Below are 7,403 nucleotides of genomic sequence, written 5' to 3'. Positions count from 1 at the left end.
TTGTGCTTACGCGTGTGATTGGATACTTTTCTTTCGTCATTGTGTTTTGTAATTATGTAAATCAGGAGATCCTCCGAACTGGTTTGTCTTGTTCTGTGTGCGTGCAATGCCTGAATACATGGTATAGACCAAGCCTAACTGCTGATATACTGCTTTTGAACGGTACAGTAGCGGCAGGTATACGTGTAGACATATTTTAACATCGAAGATGTAATTAGCAAAAATGACAAATGATTTTTGTACGGTTCACCTCTTTTTTTCTAACATCTGCCTTGTACATATCCTAGACTGGCCAATGTTCGGGGCATCAATTAGGTCAACTAGCAATTAGAGATACTGGTCATCAGGAGGTAAACACTTGTTTTGCACGCAACGAATACAATTGGTTGGTTGCAAGACACAAGGTGTTTTAGATGTCTTGGAACTTTTTTTAAACCAATGTACAAAGTGTTTACCAAGGTGCCATCGAGAGAATCCTGATAAACTTTAATTTTTTTAACCAGGCAGGTTATAAACAGTCGATAATATCATTTTGCGAAATATGTTCATAAATTTCGCTTCCAAGATACAGAATACTGTCTGGAAACTATATTCTTATACTATTGTAGAGATTATTTTAGTTCATTAACCAAGAAACGTTCTTCTTTTTATTTAAAACCTTAGTTAGACAGCACCTATAATATGGAGAACCTCTATCTGTACAAACAGAACACTACATTGTGTAGTAGTGTTCGAGCTACATGTATAACAAGTCGAGAAAAGGGCAACGAAGCTAGTCTCTTGGTATAAGACAGTAATATCGTACAAGGACAGACTTAAGTCTGTTAAGCCTTCAACACTTGCCTACAGGAGACTAAGGGGTGACCTGATCACCACATACATGTACAGGCATGGACTGCATTAAACCTATAATCTGTTTAAACAAAAAACCGAGTCGAAATCAAGAGGTCACAACTTGGGGGGACATAAAAATCTTCAGAGAGAAAAAAACTTGAACTCTTCTTTACAAACATGATGGTATTGATTACTTTTCTTACATTAATGGGTAGACATACCACAGACCCCATCTCTGCAAGAATGGACTTCTCTAAAAAAACACCACATGGAAAAAAACACGTAATAGACAGTTCAAACTCTACTTTTGTATAAATACAATGGTTACGTCTAAACTTTTACAGTGATATCCATAACTCCTAATATTCCAGAGCTACTTACCAACAAGAAGGCGATCGGAAAAAAGAGTGAAAAATGCTGTCATCTTGAAGAGATTCAGAACCTCGGTTAACCAGATTAGTCTACGTGGCCCAAGTCGCATGCTTACACCTGTAATTGGATGATTTCCTTTCTTCATTGTATTTTGTAATTATGTAGATTAGGAGACCATCCGTACTGGTTTGTCTTGTTCTGTGGGCGTGCACTGCCCGATTATATGGTGCAGATCGAGCAAAAGTGCTGATAAACAATTTTAGAACGGTACAGTAGCGGCAGGTATACGTGTAGGCACTTGTTAACTTTTGAAGATGTCATTAGCAATTATGACGAATGATTTCATACGGTTTTTCTTTAACTTTTCTAACATCTGCCTTGTACATATCCAGTGCTCGGGGCATCAATTAGGTTGACTAGCGATTAGAGATACTGGTCATCAGGAGGTCAACACTTGTTTTGTACGCACAAGATGTCTTTACTGTTTTGAAACAGTTGTTAGATAAAAACTTATTTTAAAACCAATGTACAAAGTGTGTAACAAGGCGCCATCGAGAGACCCTTATAACAGTTTTTAACCATGCGGATATACAATAGTAAATAATATCATATTACGAAATATGTTCGTTACATTCGCATTTAAAACACTGAGTACTGTCTGGAAAACCATATTGGTTTAACAATCGTTTAAGATATATATGTTATTCAGTTTGCGTCTATTTCTGTTACCTTAACATGGGGCTACGACTCAGCAACCAGTATTCAAATTCAGAGTGGAGAAGAGATCTAGCAAATTTCAGACACAGCCTCTCGCGCCTTCTTATTAGGGTTACTTTAGTAAGACCCAGGTGTGCCAACTCGTGCATCAGTATTCCAAGGGTAGGCACGACCAATGTAAAATCGATGTCGGATCTAAGTTATTTCATTAACCTTAGACTAGGTTAATAGGTTATTAAATATTGACCACCACCAAGAATATTTAAAGACTAAGAAATTTGCATTTTTTTGGAGACTTAAGCGGCCACGACTTGTATTCCATCGCCAAACTTTCATCACCTCAACTACTATTTGATCTTTTCCACCAGCCCACGCACTTGCTGAAATACACAAACCCGTCATGGTACAATTACTACGGTTCCTTTTATTTATGACAATATAAAAACGGTGTACTAGTGGCTCAAAACAGAAAAAAGAAAGCCTCTGTTGTTCTTCCAGAAATAAAATATCATAAACAAAGTGTTTCGTAATATTTTTCAATGGAGCATAAAAATACTTCAGTAAGAAGTATCACAAACAATTGGTTCAAAAATTCCTAGCTTATTTACATACTGCAAATAGTCACATTTTTATTTAACTATTAGCTAACGTTACGGTTTAGAAACGTAATTGTACATAAACGACAAGACGTTTCTCTTGTGCTACTAGGAAACAATGTTGAAAACAGTGAAACTTATGATAAAATTCCTGTTCACTCATGCATACAGACAAGAATAATCAAGATTGCGTCATACTACTAAGACTGACAACATTACAAATGAGTTACAAACTAGGAGAAATACGACATAAATCTGCCACATATCATGACAAAAGCACAGAAGCTAAACGATGCAATCAAAAGATAATCGCTACCTGTAAGACAAACTTGAAATGCTCACTCAACAAGAGCGTAGTCAAATAAAAGTCATGACAACTGTGTCACACTTTAAACGTTTCAAAAAACTGTGCACCAGACTGGATACAAGAGCAAAAAAGACGAGAAATTTTGCTATTTCTCTATATCCGTATACGTGGTCCTGTTTGTCAGTCTGCTTTGTCTTTTGCCGTGTCTTGGATTTTTTATGTGAATGAATGAATGAATGAATGAATGAATGACTGGTTTATTTGATCAACATGATCCTTAAAAAGTACATGGCAGCCAGGTAAAGTGGCTGAATTGCATAATTTTTATCAATGGATAAGGCTATTTACAAATTGACATTTGGTACAAATGTTAATATTTACACAGTAATAATGTTCTGAATACGGAGAACTTACTGTTCGTTTAGTAGTTTTATCATGTACGGAATAGGATATTGGATAATGTTCTTTTGTCTTTTTACTCTGTAGATATCGTATGTATATTTTACTGTAGTGTATGGTTGAACTGCCTCCTAGCCTTATATTCTTCATTCAATGGCAAGCTTATCTAACGCAAATGGGGCTAGTCTAGCATTTCCTCACAAATAATGAAAATAGGGTTCTGATTTGAATAATTTGTATTTTAATGATGATGCAAATGACGCAAGTATCATATTCCACTCAGTTACCACTATTACATAATAGCATTTTCTCATTATGGATTCACCACTATGTGGCGAAGTCATATTGTTTTCTCATTTTTCTTCCTCTCCTTCCTCTCCTCATTGTGACATTTCATTAGAAAAATATATATCAATTGACTCAACTTCTTCATTTTTAATTTGGCATAAAGGTAGAGTAGCCAAATAGCCTAAGGATTTTTTTTCAATTTTTTTTAGATTCTTCCATTTTTTTTACCATTTTCAGGCAAATAAATATACATTTTTGGCTCTGGAACCCAAAAAACCTTATGACCTGAAATTTGGTATGGGGATCCTTTAGACAAATGTCTACAAAACCCCATTCAAGCCTTTGACATACACCACTTGAAAATTGTGAAAAATAGCGCTTTTGGCTCAAGAATGTTAAATCCGAATGACCTGAAATTCGGTATGGGGATACCTTGGACACATGTCCAACGAATTTCATTCAGGTTTATGACATACAATCCCTTAAAATTGTGTAAAATGGGGCTTTTGACTATTTTCGGACAAAAATATACATTTTTTTGCTCCTGTGCGCTAACATTAAATGGAAATGACCTGGAATTTGGTACGGGGATACCTTGAACAAATATCCAAATACTGTATTTAATGTTTTAAAAATACATCTCTATAAAATTGTACATAATAGTTTTTTTTGCAATTTCCCGACTAAAATGTGCATTTTTAGCTTCTGTGTCATAACATTAAGGCCGAATGACCTAAAAAATGGTGTAGGACATCTTTCGATACAAGCTTACAGAATGTAGTTCAAGATTACAGAACAAATTACTCTGTAAAAGTAATCCTAATCTGTAAGTACAGAGAGGTAAAGATCGTGAAAATGATTGTTTTCAAGGCTTCATTAAACAAAAACCTCCCTTGTTACCTAACTTTAAAACGTATTTTCCTCACCCAAAAAAATTTAAATGTGTCCCTCCAGGACCTTATAATAATGTTTTTTAAGCTATATAGAATAGAACAAATCTAAAACACAATTCTTCCTTGTTTTTCTATTGTTTATGTCCGTAATGTCATTCATCAGGATCAAACTGGAGTGTTTGAAGAAGTTCAACTCGCAGTTCCTTCTGACGTTCCTTCCACCAGGTGTGCGCGCTAACGAACATTATTCCAAACATGACCAGGGCCACGCCAGCAAAATGGAAGGAATTTGGTACTTTCTGCAGAAAGAAGTAGTCCAGCATCAGAGTGCTCGGAATAGCAAACATGCGTACTGTAGTTGAGATGTACGCCTTCACAAATTTCAAGGCTGCAAGAAGCAAAAAGGTGCCAAGACTCTTCGTCACCCCTAGTCCTACTACATATAACACTGTACGCAATGGCATTGTCCAGATTGGGGTCTCTGCCGCATATGTTATTCCTAGTAATGCCACTGTACCTACCAAATCTTGATAGAGCAAAGTTGTGAATATCGGAACCTCTAGTGTTCCTGTCAGGTACCGCATAAAGACCATATCGGGTGCTAATACCAACGACGCGGTAAGCGGAATTACGATTGACAAGACGAGTAGTTTGGTGGACATCCCATCTACTTGTGTGTTCCCTACCGCCACTAAAACAACCCCTATCATGCTAATGAAAAGCCCACAAACATCTGCAAGAAACAGAGATTCCTTCAAGAACACAAACCCGACACAGGCTACGAAGAAAGGCATCAAACCTTGAATGATACCAAACGTGATTCCAGGAACCGTGTAGACAAAAGAAAGCACGTACGCAATCATAACGGCATTTGTAAAAATCGAAAATAGAAACAACATGATATTCTGGCGTCTATTTTCACCCGTTAATCTCGGCCGACAGAATGCTAAGATAGGAATAAGTGTGAGAAGCTCAATAGATCGCTTTAAGAAAATAATTTGGAAATTTGGAAGGCCTTCCTTGCTTATTATTGCTGTGAACTCCCCAGCAAAAGAAATAGCAATGGCTGACATGACCGTTAGCAAAATGCTTTTCGCTGATTTGAATGAAGGCGATACTTCTCCATCTGTACCTGAAACGTTTTCGCCTTCGGTGGTGTTAGCGGTGGATGGCATTTCTCTTCTCTTTTCGCTTGTAGTTTCTTCTGAGCCTAGCAGGGTTGCCAGATAGTGCGCTATCTATAAAGATTGGCGCCAAACGTATTGCCAATGGTTTTAGCCAAATTATGCAACTTAGAGAGCAACCAAGTAGTGTAAAATCTGATGGTGTTCTTTAGCTAAAATTTCTGCCTTCCGTTTTTCTATTACTCTAAATCAGTATGTAATAGCAATAGTATCTGCTTGTTTAGTTCATTACGTATCCGTATCTGACTGTTCTCTTTAACTATAATTGTATCTGAAGAGAACTTATTATCTTCAGGTATGCTGAATTCTCATCGATACCCTCGCAATAATGTCCCAGCGATATCTGCAAACTCGATGATACTCCCCATGAGGAAGCTGTAACCTCGTCGTTGTCCTCTTTTACGAAGCTGCAACCTCGCTACTGCATTCTCTCATGAAGCTGAAACTTCGCTGGTGCACTTTCATAAAGCCGCAACCTCGCTCGTGCACTCCTTTATGAAGTCGCAGCCGCTCTTTCTTGAAGCTGCAACTACAATGATGCTCTCCCTCTTGAAGCTGCAAACTCGCAGATGCACTCTAATCATGAAGCTGAAACCTCGTGGTGTACTCTCTTAGGTAGCTGCGCCCTCGCCAATTCCATTTCTTAGGAACCTGGTAGCTCAATGATGGGCATGCACACTCTTAGCAAGCTAAAACCTCGATGATGCAGTTTTTAAGGTAATCGTACTGATAATCTTGAAGCTACAATCTCTGTTGCCCTCTCTTGAGCAGTTGCATCCTTTGGTGTACCCCGTTGTGACCTGTTCAGGAAATAAAAGGAGAAATAAATGGTAATGTGTCTTATTTTAGTTAGATGTGTCTTCCTTTACAAGATGCAGCTGGACAGTCAAAACGTCCAAATGGTTCTATAAGACTAGTGCTTGCTTGAGGAAGAAAAATTGCCAAAGAGGCCGATTAAGGGGGTGGAGTAGTTACTTACAACAGATTGTCATTATATAGTGGTTTATCTATTTGTAAACGTTGTAAATAATAATATAACAGACGTGCTATTGTACAAAGAAACTAGAGTTCTACCGTCGTGCACCATGACTTCGCCAAAGGATGTTACTTTTAGGTCTGAAAAAGTATATATTATTCATCAGATTATCCACATAGGATCCTCATTTCCATGAATTATATCGGTTGATCATATTCTCCACCAAAGAACAGTCTTATCTCATTCTAGCATTTCCTCATCAATTATGCAAATGAGGTCCTTTTTTGTTTAAGTTATGTTTAATGATGTTCACCTTCACTTAACTTTCAAATACCTAAGTATGACATTCGAGGCCATTCGTTACCATTGCTGATCAACATTTTCTCATCAATTTTGAGAATTAATTCTTAATTTACATAATCAATATTTGCCTATGTTTCTCTTGTTCTCAATCATATATGCCTTAAGCTTAAATAGTTCTTTATTGTGATGAGCCTGATTTATAGAATTTCTTCTTATATTATACAAATTTCATTCAAATTTGCATAATTGTCAGATAATTATGTCAAACATCACACAAGATACCTACATACAAAAAATCATGATGATCCGTCAACCAGTTTTTCGAGTTATCCTCTTTTGAATGTTATCAAACTAATGATCCTGCAGTTCCAGAACAAGCCGCTGGGGGGGGGAGCTTATGTCACTTCTTTCCCAGGACAAGAGCTACCTATAAACGAAAGTATTTATAGAAGTATATATATCTTGTCAATATATATTTTAGCCTTCTCAACTCATCGTGTTTACACACACACACACGAACGCCTAACGAAAACA

Source organism: Branchiostoma belcheri, unplaced genomic scaffold (assembly GCF_001625305.1).
Source record: "Branchiostoma belcheri isolate BF01 breed outbred unplaced genomic scaffold, Haploidv18h27 scaffold103, whole genome shotgun sequence".
NCBI classification, from domain to species: domain Eukaryota; kingdom Metazoa; phylum Chordata; class Leptocardii; order Amphioxiformes; family Branchiostomatidae; genus Branchiostoma; species Branchiostoma belcheri.
This window is presented reverse-complemented; position numbering follows the sequence as displayed.